At 46.4% G+C, this 21,365-nt stretch overlaps 1 long non-coding RNA gene across 1 annotated transcript in view; it reads left to right on the top strand.

Moving 5' to 3' along the window:
* Positions 1–20,017, top strand: part of LOC137518037 (uncharacterized) — a 36,261-nt gene extending 16,244 nt beyond the window's left edge. The window contains exon 3 of the long non-coding RNA XR_011020729.1: positions 19,768–20,017. This is a non-coding gene — a long non-coding RNA (uncharacterized lncRNA). The remainder of the gene's footprint in view (positions 1–19,767) is intronic.
* The last annotated feature ends 1,348 nt before the right edge of the window (positions 20,018–21,365 follow it).

Raw genomic sequence — 21,365 nt, 5'->3', positions numbered from 1 at the left:
CAGGAGCTGACAGGCTGGGGACGCGAGTGATTCTTCGCGTTTCTGGCCACAATAGCGCCATCTATGCTGCTATAGCATATATCATATACCATATAGCAGCATAGAGAGTGCTAATGTGTCTGGGAACGCGAAGAATCACTAGCGTCCCCACCCTGTCAGCTCCTGTCACCGAAACAGGAAGTGGCTGCCGGCGGGGCCAGGAGGATTGGAGGGAGATGGCGAGGGCACCGGACAGCTGCAGGGGGCTATTGGAAGCCCTAGGTGAGTAAAACTCTTTTTTTTTTGTTTGACTTAAGTGTCCCTTTAAAGAGACCAAAAAGTCCTCTAATAAAAAGCAATGCTAAATGACATTGAATAGCAATGATAAGGGGGGAGGGGTTATGTCTGGTGGGAGGAGCACAAAGTAACCCAGAATGCAACAGTCTGATCTAAACAAAGATTATGGCCGGTGAACAGGGGCTGCCAGCAGCTCTTCATGGCAAAGCTGGATCATACGCAGTGAGAGGTTTAATACTTGCCTGCTCCAGTGCTGCAGGTCTCTTTCTTTACACCCGCCCACTTTCTGCTGACAATCTCTGGCTCCTGAGCACATGATCGATGGGAGTCATGTTAATATTACTCACTTCCTTGCGCAACTCTGCAGTGGCATTGGGGCAAAGTGTGTGCATAGGAGAAAGGATACTGCAGGGAGGAGCTTTGGATGCCAGGGGTCCCCATGACAATTTTGCAGGGGGGACCCCTGGGCAGTTGTTACCCCTGCAATGCACCATGCAACGCCATGATGGGCTGGCACTCCTAGAAATCCATAGACTAGTTTGCTGCTAGGTGCCACCGGGCAAGGAAAGAGTTTAGGCAGAGGCTGAGGAGAGTGGCAGACACAGTCCAAGTTCAGGATGAGGTCAAGGCAGGTGACAGGCAAGGTCTAGGCTCAGTCATGGGTCATGGCAAGCAGAAATTAGGCAAGGTTAAGGTGCCAGCAAAGGTGGACAATATGATCAGATGGCACGGTCAGATAATCCAGGTCGGTAATGAAGAAAGCAATGTTGGGGGAAAGCAGGTTATGTACACTTAAATATAAAACATATAGCATAAATAGTCCATGCTTTTGACCCTCAGATAGGTCCTGCAGAAACTTCCTCATTGAAATCACTGGCTACTGGCTAAAAAGCATGTGTTGAAACGCACACAAAACAACCATATTGAGCAGCAAAACACTTGCAGGGTTTCTGCAGACACAGGTGCGATCCCTCCGTAATGCTGGGCATACGATTGTTTCGCTGCTCAATTCCGCAGTCAGTTCTCTTACCTTCCTCTCATTTTTCTTATCTTTTTCCATTCACTTCAATCCGGAATCGAGCAGCGAAACGGGCGGGAGATCGGACAGGTCGGAAATGATCTACTGAGTCATCCTAATGGCTCAAAATCGAGCCGTGTATTCCCAGCATGAGGCCTGGAACCCACTACAAAAAACAATCGCTAATTGCAATCACTAGTGTTTTTAACGAGCGTTTTGTAGGTGATTTCATGAGCGTTTTCTGTCGATTTTGGTAGCAATTTTAAAAAGTATATTTTTTTATTCTGATTGGCCCTTTCAATTAATTTAATTTTTTTGCAGTGTGCAGTAATTTAAAAACACTAGCAAATCGTTCTGTGTAGGTTTTGATGAGCGATTTTGCCAGCGGTTTTATACTTTACATTGCAGAAACGCCAACGCAAAACGCAAAAAATGTTGCATGTCTTGCGTTCGCAATTTTGGTGATCGCAATCGCTCCAGTGGAATTTGGCCCATCCATTACCATTAGCTGAGCGTTTAGGGAAATCGATAGCCTTTTCAATCGCTTCCTAAACGCTCAAAAAATCGCTCTAGTGGGTTCCAGCCCCAAGGCTGGGGGCACGTGGGTTTGAATCTCTTGTGTTTCCCGAGGCACAGGAAACGCACGTGAAATCGCACATAATGAAAGTCTATGGACAGCACTGAAAATCAGAGCAGGGACAAGGTCCTCCAGCACCCAAGGCTGAGACACCAAAGTGCGCCCCTCCATCCCTCCCACCCCAGCCGTCACACACTGATTGCTACTAGACTAAGATCCGCCCCAGGGCCCCCAACCTCCCTAATACCTTAATCTCTAGTTATCTGGCTTGCAGTCACTTCCATGTATCTCCTTTTCTTATTTCTTTCTGCTTCATACACAATTGGGAATGACAGCTGAATGAATTGTGCTCCCCCTCCTACACTGCGCCCTGAGGCTGGAGCCTCTCTCGCCTCTGCCCTGCACCCCCTCCTACACTGCGCCCTGAGGCTGGAGCCTCTCCAGCCTATGCCTCGGCCCGGCCCTGCTGAAAATCTATCTGTGGTTTGCAAAGTATCGTTTAAAAACACACAACATGTAGCCTCTTTACGCATACTGTATGGGAGCCGCATGCAATTTGCAAACTGCTTTCCTATTGGGGGGATGAACAGGTTGCACAGGTTTTTTTTGCAAAATAAATTGAAAAGGGGAGATAATTTGAAAAAACAGAAACACCTGAGAATCACCAACACACACAAAAATGCAGAACCAAAAACGCAAAACACAGAGAAAAAGGCAGAAAGTTTGTGGTTTTCCGCACAGACAGGTGCGTGCTCCCAGCCTGAAAGAAAGGAGCTGTCACTTGGGAGAGGAGAGAAGAAAGAGTACACTCCCACACAGAAGCTTACTGCACTCTGTGGAGAGGTGCTTTTGTCATTTTAGAGTACCATTTTTTCATCAATTTGAAATATGCCTGATTTGCCTTACAGAGTGGTAGAGGGGAGCAGCTAGTAATCTCTTCATACACTCATGCCACAGAAAGCTGCTGTTTGCATTCCCCTCCAGCTGCTGGTATGTCCTCCAGAAGGATGGAACTTGCACTGTCAACTGAACATTCGTGCAATTATCACTGCAAAGCCTTTAATTGCACAACTCTGCCGGCTGCACCTGCCCAGAGCTGTGAATCACACAGAGCTGTCACGGACTGCAGTCCTCTGAGCTGGATGTATACTGAGCACATCGGGCAGAGCAGCTACAGGACTACCTTCCCTGCTTCTATACCGCTCTGATGGACTAATGATTCCCTCCACTCCGCTAGTGACGGATCCACGCCTGGCCAGACCCAGCAGACATGTGGACTAATGAGGTCAGTGGCAGCCATGGAATGCTATAAGATTTAGAATGCTAAGTTCACTCTGTGTGTGTTGCAAGATGCCAGTCGCAGGGCCATCATGCTTCTCTTTTTGCTGTTGCAGTGTGTGACAGTCTGCCTGCATACTTGTTCCAAGTGTGAGACGCATCTGCGTATGCGTGGGCAGTAGTCTGCGCAGGGGCAGTAGTCTGCGCAGGCGCAGTATGCACCTCATGACGTGGACGTGTGCGGGAGCTCTCATGCACAGGATTGCCGGCCTGCCGATGGGTCGGTGATGCTTAAGGGCGACCAATGGGACGTCGGGGAGGACCGGAGCTGTGGCAAGGCACCAAAATGACTTCTAAGGTCTGGGAAAAGCCACAGATAAATAAAGATAGATTTATGGTTTTGCCTCGGGAGTCCTTTAAAACATCTTGCATGTGTATACATCAATCAGGGAGTGTAATTAGTGTACTGCTTCACACTGACACACCAAACAGCTGTGTTGTGACGGCTGTGCTGGACTGGTGCGCACCATGGCCAGAGTGCAGGCGATAGCGGTTTCCAAGCCCATATGGTCGGGCTGAGGTAGCTCAATGATAGAACAGTGACTGTCCAGCTGATCAAATTTGGTCTGTCCACAATGAAGCAACGACCTTATTATCGTGGGTGTGCCCGCCCCCCCCGGTCACACTCATATAGCCGTCGGTCATTGCTTCATTGTGATACGCAAGCCCCTTCACCGTGGCAAGGTAGTGATCACGAAGGGGAATTGACACATGTACATGCCTTTTGTTTTGTTGTTGCAGCTGCAGTGCAGCCAGAAAAATTAGGCAGGCATGTACAAGCACCAGAAAAATTATTATAGCGGCCGCTACTAGCAGCGGCCTTAAAAATTCAGGAATCCACCTGGAGTCCTGGACCCTGTTGGTGGTGGCGGAGAAGGCAGTCAACCGGCCTGCGGGCAGAGATGCTGTGTGTAGGGACTGACTTATCCTGGACCCTGTTGGTGGTGGCGGAGAAGGCAGTCAACCGGCCTGCGGGCAGAGATGCTGTGTGTAGGGACTGACTTAGTCTTCGGGCAGGCCTGAGCATGCTTTGCAGACCAGGCATCCGTATCCGTGGTCAGATGGACCCTTGACCCAACGCTGTGTGCCAGAGATGTCACCACTTGCCTTTCAACATCATGGTACAATTTAGGTATCGCCTTTTTTGAGAAAAAATTGCGGCTTGGTATCTTCCACTGCGGTGTGTGGCTTTGCTTTTGTGTGCTGCTTTTCCTCAGATGGTCATCCCATTGCAGTTTGTGCTTTGTAATCATGTGCCTTTGTAAGGTAGTTGTCCATACGCGGATCTTGGTCTTTCCACGGCTCAATTTTCGGTGGTAGAGAGTACAGATGGCATTGCTCTCATCTGAGGCAGACACACAAAAAAATTTCCACACCGCTGAGCCCTGGGGTGATGGGACTTTGGTGGTGGCGCCCGACTGAGTGTTAAGTGGTGTGCCAGAATCAGAGCGGGAGGAAGAAGATATGTCACACTTCCGTGCGGAAGCTGAGAAAGATGAGGTGTTCTGTGTTAAATAGTCAACTAAGTCCTGACAATATTGGGGGTTGATGGCACGTGCCTTCTTCTGAACACTGTACTTTGGTCGAGGGCCGCACAAAATCACGACAGCGCAACCTCGAACAGACCTGCCAGGTGGCCTGCCTCTGCCTTTTGTTTTGTCCGTATTCGGGGGGATGAAGTGAAAGGTATGCACTGACTTGACTAATACAATGTGCAGTCACACAGGTGCAGTTAACAGGTATGCACGGAGTGGTATATCACACTGCATGCACTCACGTAGGTAGGTGGGTGCACTGAACACAACAGGTAGGTATATGCAGTAATGGGTATTACAATGTGCACCTGTCACACACAGACAGGTACCGGACAGGCACAGTGACACTGCGTGCTCTCACGTCGATAGGTGGGTGCACATTGAACAACAGGTAGGTAGATATATGCAGTATTGGGTATTACAATGTGCACTTGTCACACACAGACAGGTAGCGGACAGGCACAGTGACACTGCATACGCTCACGTAGGTAGGTGGGTGCACAGTGAACAACAGGTAGGTATATGCAGTTCAACAACTACATAGATTACTGCGGGATATCGACCAATTAAATAATTGACCACTCTGCCTCACCTATTGACTTAGTACAATTTCAGCAAACACATATAGGGAGCTGAGATGTCACATTAACATATTTATTAATCAATTAGCATATATCAAAAGCACATAATCGTATCCACATAATTAAAATCAATTAAAAATCATGACCTATAGGACAACCTACGCAGGATATAGATTTAGTGCACCAACTATACCGGTATATGCATATATATATATATATCTCTCTTCGGGCCCCTTTATAATCCTGTTCAGTTGTACTATAGAACGTCATCCAAGAAAGCAGTATCTTTAATCCACCTTGCATAAACTTATTAATAACCAGCCTCTTATTCCATTCGTAAGGTACGCCCCCATTACATGTAGCCAGCGGCTACAAAACCTTGCTCGCCTTAGACTACCACCAGAACCTTAAGGGAAAAAATTAACTTTCAAGCGGATTATTTAGGCTGCAACAAAGATTGCTTTTGTTGATTGATCAGAATTGCATAGCATTAGGTCGGGTCGGCCAGTCAAGCCTGGTACTCACGTGCCCTGTCATGTTAGCAGGGACTTGGTCATTGCTGTAGCGCTATTCCGGAATGTCCCCGTTCCCCTTGCGGCTGGACGCCAGGTTCAGGCGCGCACGAGGTGTCCGGGAGTCAGGCTGAGCTAAGGAAGAGGGGCGGAGGCAGAAGGTGGGTTGCTGCGGCCAGCGTGGTGGTGGGATGACGTAACGTGTTGTGATTTTTAATTGATTTTAATTATGTGGATACGATTATGTGCTTTTGATATATGCTAATTGATTAATAAATATGTTAATGTGACATCTCAGCTCCCTATATGTGTTTGCTGAGGTATATGCAGTGATGGGTATTACAATGTGCACCTGTCACACACACAGGTAGTCACTGAATGTGCTCGGCCTGGCAGTGGCACACACAGTAGGAATTACCAAGGCTGTCTATGCAACACAAGTGTCAGTGGGACACACAAAAAAAATAATAGATCACAAGAACAAGATTAGCTCTCAAAAGAGCTGTTGTGTGGTGCTTTTTTAGCAATAAGAATCAGCAAGGAGCAAGCTAACAAGCCTACAAGAGCCTAACTAAGCTTTCCCTATGAGAGTCTGCAGCAGCTCTCCCTTCTCTAATGCAGGCACACAAGTGAGTCCAAAGCCTGATGCTGCCTGCCTTTTATAAGGGAAGGGGGGGGGGGGGGGGGTGGCTCCAGGAGGGAGTGTAGCCTGATTGGCTACAATGTGCCTGCTGACTGTGATGTAGAGGGTCAAAGTTGACCCTCCCGATGCACTATGGGGGCAAACCGAACTTCCGGAAAAGTTCGCGTTTGCTGACGAACCGTTCGCGCCATCTCTAGCGATAACTGAAGTCTACACACTGGCAGGGATAACAGGTCCCGAAACACGGCGTAGATGTCAATTACCATGGTCCGGAAGTGGTTGGAACTGCAGTGAAATTAACATAGTGAATAAAATTGCTCATTGTTTACAATCTTCATTTATAGATTATTAATCAGTGTTTGCACATTGTAAATTCTTTCTTCTCTCTGATTTACATTCTGAGATTTATCACTGGCGGTAACATCTTTAGTTCTGCCAGGTGATCTGAACGGAATGTTCGTTAGGGCTCAAACCCACTAGCAGCTTTTTCTAAGGCTAATGATTTAAAAAAGCTCTTGCTAATGCAATGCTATGGGGGATTTTTATAAAATAACATTGCTCAAGTGGGATCACACCCATAGCATTACATTGGCAAGAGCTTTTCATATCACAAAGTGCTCAGAAAAGTGCTCCTAGTGGGTTCCAGGCCTACTGAGAATTCTATGCACAGAGGGAGATACTGCTTGCTTGGCAGTTGGAAAAAGCAGTTATTTTCCACAATTAAACGAGATTCACTGACAGCAAACTGTCAGAACCATGGTCATGACATCACACTGTGGGAGGGGTTTCACTTGTGTTAAGGGGGTTCTGTGGGGGAGGGGGGGGGATTTGAAAATAAAAACGGACACTTACATGGAGCTTCTACCGGCCCCCTGCAGCTGTAATGTCCTGCGCCGTCCTCCTACGATCTTCGGTTCCCCGCCGCCAGTCCCGGTGTGATATTCATCTAACAAGACTAATAGTGCTCGCTCCCACGTGCGTCATCGGGAGCTTACTGTGCAAACGCAGTACAAAGTTTACTTGTAGCTCCCGATGACGCGCGCAGGAGCTAGCACGCCCGCGGCCGCAGTCTTGTTAGAATCGTAATTAGACCGGGACCGGCGGAGGGGAACAGAGGATAGTTGGAGGATGGCGTGGGACATTACAGCTGCAGGGGGGCGGTAGAAGCCCCAGGTAAGTGTCCATTTTTATTTTCAAACCCCCCCAGAACCCCTTTAAAGGAGTTATCAGGCTAAAATCGCTAAAATTAGCTTTACTCACCTGGGGCTTTCTCAAGCCCCTTGCAGCCAACTGTCCCACGCCGACCACTCCGCTCCCCGCCGCTGTCCGGGTCCCCGTGCTCGGTATTCAGACCGACTGCGGGGTCGGCCTTACTGCGGCTGCGTGAAGCGTCGCTGTCAATCATGGCCACATGGACCGCAGCAAACTGCGCAGGTGCAGAACTACTGAATACCTATACTGGGGCACCTGTATCTTGCTGGCCTATACTGGGGCACCAGCTATACCAGGCTACCTATACTGGGGGCAACTACACCAGGCTACCTATACTGGGGCACCACTTATAGCGGGCTACTTATACTGGGGGAAACCACAACTGGCTACCTATACTGGGGGCACCTATGCCTGGATACCTATACTGGGAACACCCATACCTGTTTAGGACAGGGGGACGAGCTGAGACAGAAGGGGACAAGAGGTAACACGGGAATAAAAGAGGCACAGGGGGAACAGAGGCGGACAAAAAAGACAAACTGAGGTGAGACAGAGGGGGACAAAAGAGGCAAAGGAAGAAAAGAGGGGGACAAAAGTGAACGGATAAAAGATAACAACGGACCTACAAGTCCCTATCTCATTTGTTAACCGGGGACTACCTGTATTTTGCTAGTATTTGGCTCCACCCACAGCATGCCATGGCCATGCCCACTTTTGCCGCATCACGCTGTGCATGCCGCTTTCTTCAGTGTCGGAGCCATGCACATTTTTCGCCACAGCGCACTTCGCACACGCAACCAGTGGGTGGGCCCAGGGAAGGGGGGGGGCAGGCCTGATGATGTGTGAGGGCCCCAAAAGTTCTGATGGCGGCCCTGGCTGGCAGCCATACCATCTCAGAAACAACCCCCCCCCCCCCCCCCATATATAAGTAGATAAATACTTGCTTTACTTCAGTGGCGTACAGTGGTGTAGCTAAGGAGCTGTGGGCCCAGATGCAAGTTTTACAATTGGGCCCCCCAAGCAATCTATACATAACAATTGATATGATGCGCCTAAACCTGCCAATGGCAACTACAGTGTCAGAGGTGCAAGAAGGGGATGGGGAGCAGTTTGTTAATGATTACCACTAATCAAAGTATCTATAGAAGTGATTATTATGAGCACAGGACCAATAGAGAGCTAATACTGTAGTTGATGCGGTCGCAACCTCTGCAACCCCTATTGCTACGCCCCTGCTCTACTTACATAACAGATGTGTTGCACTGTCCACGTTTTGATTTTAGTGATTTTTCTACAGTAAAAAGAGAGAAAACCCTTCTTAGCATTTCCCATTTTAACAGTGGCTATTTTGAAGCCAATCCTGATGTAATTTCCTCCCTTAAGCCCCATCTACACGATACGATTCTTTGTACGAGTCGATTACGATTCAATTTACGATCCGATTAAATCCAACATGTCCGATCGGGCTTCGATTCGATTCCATTCAATTTGCCTTTGCAAAACAATGGAAAATCGAATTGAATCGAATCCCGATCGGACATGTAGGATTTAATCGGATCGTAAATAGAATCGTAATCGAATCGTATGAAGAATCATATCGTGTAGATGGGGCTTAAGTCTCCTCTGCCTGATTGTGTATGCATAGCCCGCCCTTCACTATAGAAAATGCATTGTCTCAGCATGAGAAATATTGGCCAATCAGAGAGGAACAAAGGTGTGGGGAGGGGAAACAGGAGGGAAAGAGGCTTCAGCCAGTCAGGCTGCATTAGATAAGTCTGAGGGGAAGTAGAGAAGCAAAAAAGGACAACCCAGCATGCTCGGCTGCAACTTTCTTTTTGTGTACCAAATTATGTGTGTACCAAATAAGAGTCAGGTAAACTAGGGAATGATCATTTATCAACAAGAAAAGTAATAGCGATTTTAAATTTTGGACTACCTGGTTAGCATCCATATTACTTGTTGTTTACCAGATAAAAATAAAGAAATGATTTCTGATTTTATGCCCGACAGTTACACTTGAAGCTGGCAACAAATTTGTAATAAACACAAAAACTAGCATTGATCCTATTTAGCCATGGATTGTAGAAGACCGAGAAGGAACTTTTTTTCAGAAAACTTACCAGAACATTCACTTCTATTCTCCACACACGATGACACCATTATCATACAATGCCTGAGGAAGAGAACGAAGTGTTCTCAAAACCGGACTTTTGGAGTTATATTTAGTCACCCTATAAAAGGTATCGCCTGCAACCACAAATCTGTGAAGATCATTCGCTGGACAAGCCCTGTTCCCCCAAAGGGCATATATATGACAAATATAGAAGATAAACACCCACAAAAATGGCACATTGCAAATCGGTGTGTGTGTTTACTAAGGTGCTCAACAGGTTTCAGCTCATACGTGATTCCAGTCACTTTGTTCCCCAGATTTAAGGCGTGAATAATATCACCCTTAAAGTGGACCTGAACTCTTGCACAGGACAGAAGGAAAACGGAGAGAAATGCACCCTGTATGTACTTAGAGAGTTTAGCCTGTCTAATTCCCCCTTATATCACCGCAGTAACTTGATCTCTCTGCTGTATCAGCTCAGGAATCTCCTCTGGCATGGCAGAGCAGCGAATTTGTGAACACAGGATGTTAACAATATGTCTGCTTCCATGAAAGCAGGAAGTAGACACTGCAGATTTATTGCAGCAATTGTATCAGCAGAAAAGTTTTTCTTTAAAGGTTATTATGCTGCTGCTTATGTTTAAGAGCAGAGAGGAAGTTCAGGTGCACTTTAAGGCTGCTTTTACACTTGGTGCGATGGGATGTTTAACAATAGCACCACACTGCTCCCGAGAACTCGCACAGCGCGTTATAGCTACGGTGCGACCAAATCAGTGAGGCATACTTTACATTACCTCACTTCTGGGATATACGTGCAAGTTGGCGAGTAACACATGGCCACACACCGTGTTCAATGGGATAGCCTCATGGGGCTATCACTACTTCTACGAAGTACTACTTCTGTTTTTGACGAAGAGACGGACTGTGTATAGAGTAAAAGGTGCCTTAAAGGATAACTGAAGTGAGAGGTCTGTGGAGGCTGCGGGGTTGTTGGAGAACTCTGCATAGCTAAAAGGTCTAGGCTGTGACATCACTGGGAGCATGGCTCCCAACTGTCCCTCTTTCTGAGGGACAGTCCCTCTTTGGGAGCCCTGTCCCTCTTTCCTCCTCATTTGTCCCGTTTTCAGGACTTTGCCCCTCTTTTTATGTAAATATATATATTTCTCTACTAAAAATGTGTTTGGTTGACTCTAAACTTTATTCCCATCCTTTAAATTGATATATTGCGAATTTTAAAAGGTTAATATGAAGGAAAATGAACCAGGATAGAAAGGACCAGTGTGGTTTGAATTATAAAACAACATATTTTTCTTTTGAAATCTTTATGGTATGGGTGACAAGGGGCGTGGTGGGGGCGTGATCAGGGGTGTGGCATGGGCGTGGCTTAAGTGTCCCTCTTTCTCATCTCAAAAATTTGGGAGGTATGCTGGGAGGGCGGGATTACATACCAATATAAAGCTGTAGGAGGGGTTTCTTGTGCTGAAATCGGGAAAGTTACTGCGTAAAAGTGGGTATCCTGAATAATTTCCTGCATTCTACAGTGTCTCTATAAGCCTGGTACACACGTATGAAGACTGCCTCCCAGCAGGGATCTACTGACGCCATCCCTTGGGCGAAAGTTCAATGCCAAGTCTGATATAATGCTAGTCTGCAGGCTAGTGACATGTTCTATCACGTGTAACACTGTACTAAAATTACCAATGAGAGTGTAGACAATGGTGGTACGCTTATCTCATGCAATAAGTCCTGCCCACTTGGAGGAGGAGAACAACAGGCAGAGGAGGCCTCATAATTGCCCCAGATGCGCTGTGAACCCAATCTTACAGAGGACCAGTATTTAAGGGTAAGTGCTCCATCTTGAGGGTGTGGTGGCAGTGAACACAGATTGAAGCCAACCTGTCATTGTCTCCTCTTCTGGGATATACTAGGGACTTGATTGGTGCTGATATCCAAGTGTGCAGTACTTTTATTGCATGTGCGCGTTGATTAATTTTATGTAGTGACGTGTTCTGTTGCTATGGAGGGGGGATAAGGGCTGAACATGTGGCGTATGCGTGTGTACGCGGTAGAGTCTAGCGCAGGCGCAGCACGGAGTGGGCTGTCTTTGGGAGCACTCGGGCTAAAGCCTTCTGAAGCAGCAGAGAGCAGTATTCGATGATCGGTTGGATACTGATACCGGGGGTGACAGCGCTGGAAGGAGGGGGGGGGGGGGGACCAGGAGAGGAACGGGAAGGCTCTATAGGACCCAGAGCTCTCCCTCTCCATAGGTGAGTATCTGTTTTGTTTTTAATTCCGGTTTACATTAAAAGTAAATAAATATGGCAGCCTCCATATCCCTCTCGCTTCAATTGTTTACAGCGGAACTGTAAATTGCTAAAAAGGAAACAGTTTCACTTACCTGGGGCTCCCTCAAGCCCCCAGCAGCCGTCCTGTCCTGCGCCGGTCCTGCATGATCCTCTCTTCTCCCGCCCCCAGCTAGTTTTGTTACCGTCATCTTGTAAGTCAATGGCAACTGTCCCCCGGGCCACGCAAAGCTTTCTCCGTGTTCCAGCCCACAATAGTGTCCTGCGCAAATAGTGCAGGACGCTATTGCGGACTGGAATGCAAAGAAAGCTTTGCGTAGCCCGGGGTGCGCAGGCGCAGTTGCCATCGACTTACAAGTCGAAGGTAACAAAACTAGCTGGGGGCGGGAGAACAGAGGATCATGCAGGACCGGCGCGGGACAGGACGGCTGCCGGGGTCTTGAAGGAGCCCCAGGTAAGTGAAACTGTTTGCTTTTTAGCAATTTACAGTTCCGCTTGCAGTCTCTGTGCTGGATGGATACGAAATGCTTCCAATATAAAGAGCGGACCTGATTTGGCCATTATTACTTCTACACAATGATTGCAGTTGCAGGGTGTGTATCCTGGCCATCCAGTGTCGGCATTTCAGATGAGTTGGATTTTTGCTAACTTTGAGCCGCAGTGATTTAGGGCAATTCCTCTCTCACATTAGGGAATGATGAAGAGATGGACGGTGATTGCAGCTCTACCTGACATTCCAATACCAGGTAATCCTGATGTCAGCTTCTCCACCCACCACACAGACGCTGCTAATCACTGCCTCAATCATAACTCACCTGAACACCCGACAGGGGATCCGGGACACGCCCATCATAAAAGGTCATCAGTAATCCTTCCAGGTGCAGCCCTGGCCAATCAGTGACCTCTGCTCCATCACTAACCCCCACTGACATTGAACACCCCCCCCCCCCCTCATGTCAAGTACTGCAGCTCCAATTTCCATTCACTTTCCCCTTGTTTTTCACTAATATTATTATTATGTATTTATATAGAGCTGACATCTTCTGCAGCACTTTACAGAGTACATAGTCATGTCACTGACTGTCCTCAGAGGAGCTCAGTGTAATCCTACTATAGCCATAGTCTAATGTCCTACCATATTATTATTTATTTATATAGCACTGACATCTTCTGCAGCACTTTACAGAGTACATAGTCATGTCACTGACTGTCCTCAGAGGAGCTCACAATCTAATCCTTATCATAGTCATAGTCTAATGTCCTACCATATTATTAGTTTGTATTTATATAGCACTGACATCTTCTGCAGCACTTTATCGAGTACATAGTCATGTCACTGACTGTCCTCGGAGGAACTCACAATCTAATCCCTACCATAGTCCTAGTCTAACGTCCTACCATATGATTATTGTGTATTTATATAAAGCTGACATCTCTTGCAGCACATTACAGAGTACATAGTCATGTCACTGACTGTCCTCAGAGGAGCTCACAATCTAATCCTACCATAGTCATAGTCTAATGTTCTACCATATTATTATTATTATTATTATTATTATTATGTATTTAGCACCGACATCTTCTGCAGCACTTTACAGAGTACATAGTCATGTCACTGACAGTCCTTAGAGGAGCTCACAATTTAATCTTACCATAGTCATAGTCTAATGTCCTACCACATTATTATTATTATGTACTAGCTGATTGCCCGGCGTTGCCCGGGAATATATTTGGCTGGTGTCGGCTCCACCCACTTTTTCTAACCCTAACAAATTAATCAATGACCAAGTTTGTGAGCTTTGTGGTCTTTGGCATCAATAATTTGTATTGAAATGAAAAAATCTGATGGGTTGTTTGTGGCTCCACCCCCTTTTCTGAATTTGAACCCTAGTCACCCAATGACCAACTGTACCAGGTTTGAGGCCTGTGCCATTAACAGTGCAAGAATGGTAGCAATTAAATATTCCACTTGAAAAGCAATAGGTGAAGCTTTATACACTATTGTAGGCTCCACCCACTTTTCTGAATATTAATCCCATTCACTGAGTGAGCAACAGTGCAAAGTTTAAGAACCCCCCCAATTAACAGTGTAAGAATGGCTGCAGTTTACATTTTCCCAGTGAAATTTGTATTTGTCTCCACCCACTGATGACCCGGCATTGCCCGGGTATGTATTTGACAGGTGTTGGTTCCGCCCACTTCTTCTAACCCTAACGCACAAACACTCAATGACCAAGTTTGTGAGCTTTGGGGTCTTTAGCATCAATAATTTGTATATTCCCATAGAAATTAAACAAATCAGATTGGCTGCTTGTGGCTCTGCTCCTCTCCAGCATTTGAACCCCAGTCACTCAATGACCAACTGTAGCAGGTTTGAGGCATCTGCTATTACCAGTGTAAAAATGGCAGCAATTTAAATATTCCCCTTGAAAATCGACAGGTGAATTTTGATTGGCTATTATATGCTCCACCCACTTCCCTGAATATTAATCTCAGTTACCCAGTGACCATCTGGGTAAAGCTTGGGAACCCTGCCATTAACAGTGTAAGAAGGCCTGCAGTCTACATTTTCCCAGTGAAATTTGGTTTTGGCTCTGCCTTCTTTTTGTCACCTGGACATACAGTCACTCAATGACCAAGTTTATGAGCTTTGGGGTCCTTGGCATCAATAATTTGTATTTTCCAAGAAATGAAACTGTTTGTGGCTCTGTCCCCTTTTCTGAATTTGAACCCCAATGACTAACTGTACCAGGTTTGAGGCTTGTGCCATTAACAGTGCAAGAATGGCAGAAATTTTAATATTCCCCTTGAAAATCAACAGGTGATTTTGATTGGCTTTTTTAGGCTCCACCCACTTTTATGAATCTTAATCCCAGTCACCCAGTAACCAATTGTGCAAAGTTTGAGAACCCTGCCATTAACAGTGAAGAAGAGCTGCAGTTTACAATTTCCCAGAAAATCTGTTTTTGACTCCACCTACTTTTTGTAACCTTGACACACAGTCGACCAAGTTTGTGAGCTTTTGGGTTCCAGGCATCAAAATTGTGTGAATGGAAGCAGTTTATCCAAAAAAAGCAAATCTAATTGGATTAGTGAATTTGAACCACAGTCACTTAATGATCGACTGTAGCAGGTTTGAGGCCTGTGCCATTAACAGTGTAAGAATGACAGCAGTTTCAATATTCCCCTTGAAAATCAATAGGTGAATTTTGATTGGCTCTTGTAGGCTCCACCTATGTTTTTGGCCCACTCCCTTTTCAGAATTTAAACCCCAGTCTCCCAGTGACTGACTGTACCAGATTTGAGGCCTGTGCCATTAAGAGTGTATGAATAGCAGCAATGTAATTATTCCCCTTGAAAATCAAAAGGTGAATTTTGATTGGCTGTTGTAGGCTACACCCACTTTCCTGAATATTAGTCCCAGTCACCCAGTGGCAAACTGTGTCAAGTTTGAGAACCCTGCCAATAACAGAATGGCTGAAATCAATTTAAAAAATCTGATTGGCTGTTTGTGGCTCCACCCACTTTAGTGAATTTGGACCCCAGTCACCCAATAACTGACTGTATCAGGTTTGAGACCTCTGCCATTAAAGTATACCACAGCTGAATAAACAGATAACTCCAGTGTGTGGGGGGTCAAAAGTACATACTGTGACCTCCTCCTGCCCCCTCCGTCTGCCGCTGTTCGTGCACTATTCATGCCGGTGTCCCGGCGACTTGCTTGACCCTTGACCTGAACATATTTCTTCCCTCTTCACTTCTGACCGGCGCACAGCTTTCGGCTCAGAAGCACGCTGTCCTCTCCGTCTAATCTGGGCTGCGTGTGCGCTCCATTACACCAAGCGTCACATGATTAGCATGTGACGCTTAGTGTATTGGAACACACACGCAGCCCAGATTAGACGGAGTAAAATGTAATGTAAATGTTCCCCCTTGAAAATCAATAGGTACATTTTGATTGGCTGTTTTTAGGCTCCACCCACATTTCTGAATATTAATCCCAGTCACCCAGTGGCCAATTGTGTCAAGTTTGGGAAACCTGCCATGTAAAAAATTAAGTTGTTGGCGCCGCACACTTTTTCTAACCTTGACATACAGTCACTCTATCAAGTTTATCAGCTTTGGGGTCCTTGGTATCAATACTTTGTATATTCCTATTGAAAAATAAACAAATCTGATTGGCTGTGTGTGGCTCCGCCCCCTTTCTGAATTTGAACCCTAATCACCCAGTGACCGACTGTACCAGGTTTGAGGCATCTGCTATTAACAGTATAAGAATGGTAGCAGCTTAAATATTCCCTTTGAAAATCGAAAGGTGAATTTCTATTGGCTGTTGTAGGCTCCACCTACCTTCCAAATTCTTAATCTCATTCACCCAGTGACCAACTGTGCAAAGTTTGAGAACCCTGCCATTAACGGTGTAAGAATGCCTACAGTTTATATTTTCCTAGTCAAATTTGTTTTTGGCTCCGCCCACTTTTTGTAACCTGGACACACAGTCACTCAATGACCAAGTTTGTGAGCTTTCAGGTTCCTGGCATCAAAAATGTGTGAATGAAAGCAGTTTATCCACCAAGGAAATCTGATTGGCTGTTTGTGGCCCCGCCCCTTTAGTGAATTTGGACCCCAGTTCCCAAAGACACACTGTAGGAAGTTTGAAGCCTCTGCCATTAACAGTGTAAGAATGACAGCAGTTTAAATATTCCCCTTGAAAATCAATAGGTGAATTTTGATTGGGTTTTTAGGCTCCACCCACTTTCTTGAATCTTAATCGCATTCACCCAGTGATCAGCTGTGGCAAGTTTGAGAACCCTGCGATTAACAGTGTAAGAATGGTTGCAGTTTACATTTTCCCATTTAAAATGAATGGCTGAAATTTGTTTGGCTGTGGTATGCTCCTCCCACTTTTCCTAGATTTGTAACCTCGGTCACCAAGTGACCAACTGTGCCAAGTGTGGGGACTCTGGCTTGATTACTTGCAGAATGGCAGCCTTTTACATTTTTTCCATTGACTTGAATGGGTGAAATATGATTCGCTGTTTGTAGCTCCGCCCACGTGTGCAGGGGGGCCGCGAGACCCCCAGAACATATCATCCCAGGTAGTAAGGGATCTGTATACCAAGTTTCGTTCAAATCGGTCAAGCCGTTTTCGTGTGATCGCGGCACATACACACATACATACATACATACATACATACATACATCCGATTTTATATATATAGATTTAGCACCTACATCTTGTGCAGCACTTTACAGAGTACATAGTCATGGCACTGACTGTCCTCAGAGGAGCTCACCATCTAATCCTACCATAGTCATAGCCTATTGTCCTACCACATTATTATTATGTATTTGGCACTGACATCTTCTGGTGCACCGTGCAGAGTACATAGTCATGTCACTGACTGTTCTTACCATAGTCATACTGTATGTCCATCGTAGTCTAGGCCCAATTTAGAGGGAAGCCAATAAATTATCTATATGTTTTTGTGATGTGAGATAGTAGCAAAAAAGTTTCTGTACCGTGTTAGCCAAACAAATTTTATAGGTAGAAAAAACAAAGTTTTGTAAAAAATAATACATTTTAATGGCTAACTGATAGAGTTAAATGATGCAAGCTTTCTGGGATCTAGTCCCCTTCTTCAGGCATATTTCCAGATACGTCAGCTAGCATCTGGAAATATGCCTGATGGAAATATGCCTGAAGAAGGGGACTAGATCTCAGAAAACTTGCATCATTTAACGCTATCAGTTAGCCATTGAAAGGTATTATTTTTTACAAAACTTTGTTTTTTCAACCTATATGGCATGTGAGATGAAACCGGAGGTCCCAGAGGAAACCCACGCAGACGCGGGGAGAACATACAAACTCCCTGCAGATAGTGCCCCGGCTGGGATTGGAACAGCCTGAGAGTGTTATCCACTTCATATTAGAAGAACACCAAGATTCCCGATGATTGTGATCAGCGCTTGCACTGTACTGCGATTACTCGAAAAACGCTGCTAAATGCTGCAGCTAGCACGTTTTGCGATTGCCGATAATCATGAAACGCCCGCGAGCGGCGGGAATCGCAGCAGTGAGATCGCTGACATAGGGTTATAATTGTGCTAGCGCTTTGGCGATTAGCGGGAATCGCCTGCTAATCGGCCTTGTGTGTATGGGCCTTTACGACTCCCTTTTACACTTGCAGACTAAGCCTGCGTTGTGTTAATCTATTTTGCTTTAAGGGGCTGTCAAAGCAATGATGTCTACTCTAGACTATATACTCCTTGAAAACAGACAAAACACTTGTTTTGATGAAAACTATAAAAGAATTGCAACTTGTTCATCACAAAGAAGTGAAGGGGTATTCTCAGCTCATTTGTTCCAGCAGATGACACTAGAGACTTCATCAGTAGAATGTATCTGAAAATATAGCCTTGTCTTTACTGAGTCCCCTCCAGCGATCTCTGTGAGCTCAGCTGGCCGGTGGGAACACCATGTTCAGCTACTCTTTGAAATTATACCTAAAAACGTTTCTCTGCACTTTCAGCTTAAAGGTCAACTCCACCCAAAACTAATATTTAAACCTTGCGTGGAATGTGGCTGTGTGACTCTCATGTTGAAGTTTTATATCTCTTGTGGCTCATACACACGGGGCACAACTGTCGCCACAAATACGTGTTACGGCGACAGGTCCCCCGTGTGTATGAGGCACGCGCCACGAACCGTCGCCAGTCAGAGCTGTCGCCAGGCGATTGACATGGCCAATCGCCGGCAACAGCTGTCGCCGCAACTGTCGCTAGTCCGCCACGCGTACTGCGTGTGTATGCGGACTAGGAACAGCAACCCACACACCATGCACGGAGCTTCCGGCGGGGGGGAGGAACCTTCTGCGACAGCTTCCGCCGCATCTCTGTCCCTCTGTGCGCCGTGTGTGCGGCTGCTGCACATAGAGACCTGGCGACGAACTGTCGCTGCTTTTTTTTTTTTGTCTCTTGTGAGTATGAGGCTTTGGGGTCTCCAGGGGTGATATCTAACCTCTGGAGCTGTTGATGAGGGTGTGTGTGTGTGTGTGGGGGGGGGGGGGGGTACTAGCGCTGGATCAGTGGACACGAGTGGGATGGAGGAGGCCTCCAGGTTATCCAAAGGCTTCCCTCTACTGAGTTATCTTAATGGGGCACTTTTTTTCTTACAGATACACTTTAACAGTGTACTGTGCTTAAAGAGGAACTCTAACCCAGGATTAAACATCATGCCAGTCAGTAGCTGATACCACCTTTCCCACGAGAAATCTTTACCTTTTCTCAAACGGATCGTCAGGGATGTCTGTATGGCTGATATTGTGGTGAAACCCCTCCCACAGTGTGATGTCATGACCATGGTCCTGACAGTTTGCGGTCTGTGACCCTTCTTGCATTGTGGGAAGTAACAGCGTTTTTCAGCTGCCAGCAAACAGTATCTCCCTCTGTGCATAGAAATCTCAGTAATGAACATTCTGTACAGATCACCTGGCAGAACTAAAGATGTCACCACCAGTGGTAAATGTCAGAATGTAAATCAGGGAGAGGAAAGATTTTACAATAGGCAAACTCTGACTAAATAATCTGACTAAATAATCTATAAATAAATATTGTAAACAATAAGCAATATCATTAATTATTTCATTTTCTCTACAGTTCCTCTTTAAGATTGTTGATGTTTACTTACTTGGGGTTTCTTCCGTCCTCTGGGTCTCCTCCATTCTCCCGCTGGCAGCTCTGTAAGATGGTCAAGACTCCAATTGCACGGACTGTGCATGCGCAGCCCTGAGATCGCACTCTCGTACATTCACATTGACACATTGGCAGTGCAGTGCGATTGAATCTGTTGGCAGTACTGCATGTGTTACACTGACTGAATGCCTCAGGCTGTAATCTAATAAATTAAGGCTGGATTTATACTTTTTGTGCCCCTAGGCCAAGTATGTTTTGACTCCCCTTTCTTGTGATGCAGCGCCCCTCTCATTCCATGTGCAGCCCTCTCTTCCATGTGTATCATTCCTGTACTGCAGCCCCCTCCCATTCTATGTGCAGCCCCCTCTTCCATGTGTATCATCCCTGTACAGCAGACCCCTCCCATTCCATGTGCAGCCCCCTCTTCCATGTGTATCATCCATGTACAGCAGACCCCTCCCATTCCATGTGCAGCCTCTCTTCCATGTGTATCATCCATGTACAGCAGCCCCCTCCCATTCCATGTGCAACCCCCTCTTCCGTGTGTATCATCCATGTACTGCAGCCCCTCCCATTCCATGTACAGCCCCCTCTTCCATGAGTATCATCCATGTACAGCAGCCCCTCCCATTCCATGTGCAGCCCCTCTTCCATGTGCATCATCCATGTACAGCAGCCCCCCTCCCATTCCATGTGCAGCCCCCTCTTCCATGTGTATCATCCATGTACAGCAGCCCCCTCCCATTCCACATGCAGCCCCCTCTTCCATGTGTATCATCCATGTGTAGCAGCCCCCTCCCATTTCATGTGCAGCCTCCTCTTCCATGTGTATCATCCATGTACAGCAGCCCCCTCCCATTCCATGTGCTGCCCCCTCTTCCATGTGTATCATCCATGTGTAGCAGCCCCCTCCCATTTCATGTGCAGCCTCCTCTTCCATGTGTATCATCCATGTACAGCAGCCCCTCCCATCCCATGTGCAGCTCCCTCTTCCATGTGTATCATCCATGTACTGCAGACCCCTCCCATTCCATGTGCAGCCCACTCTTCCATGTGTACCATCCATGTACAGCAGTCCCTCCCATTCCATGTGCAGCCCCCTCTTCCATGTGTATCATCCATGTACAGCAGTCCCTCCCATTCCATGTGCAGCCCCCTCTTCCATGTGTATCATCCATGTACAGCAGCCCCCTCCCATTCCTTGTGCAGCCTCCTATTCCATGTGCATCATCCATTTAAAGCAGTCCCTCCCATTCCATGTACAGCAGCCCCTCCCATACCATGTACAGCAGCCCCTCTCTTTCTTCCTTGGGCATCAGTTTCCTTTCTCCTGTGTTGCTTCCCATTTTCAGCCTCCTCTTTCAACCATAGAAGATGTTGGCACTATGTGAATCAATAATAATAATAATAATAATAATAATAATAATTAGCAACTCCTCCGTCATGTCCAGATGCACCAAGGCCCGGGGCTTTGTGGCGCTTCGAGTCCGCCAGGAGAAAAGCGCGATATCAATGTTCTGTGTTTGTTTTCAGAAATCCACCCCGCCCATGTTATATATAAT

Source organism: Hyperolius riggenbachi, chromosome 5, assembly GCF_040937935.1.
Source record: "Hyperolius riggenbachi isolate aHypRig1 chromosome 5, aHypRig1.pri, whole genome shotgun sequence".
Taxonomy (NCBI): domain Eukaryota; kingdom Metazoa; phylum Chordata; class Amphibia; order Anura; family Hyperoliidae; genus Hyperolius; species Hyperolius riggenbachi.
Note: the sequence above shows the minus strand (reverse complement) of the source record. Positions and strands in the feature narration are given on the sequence as shown.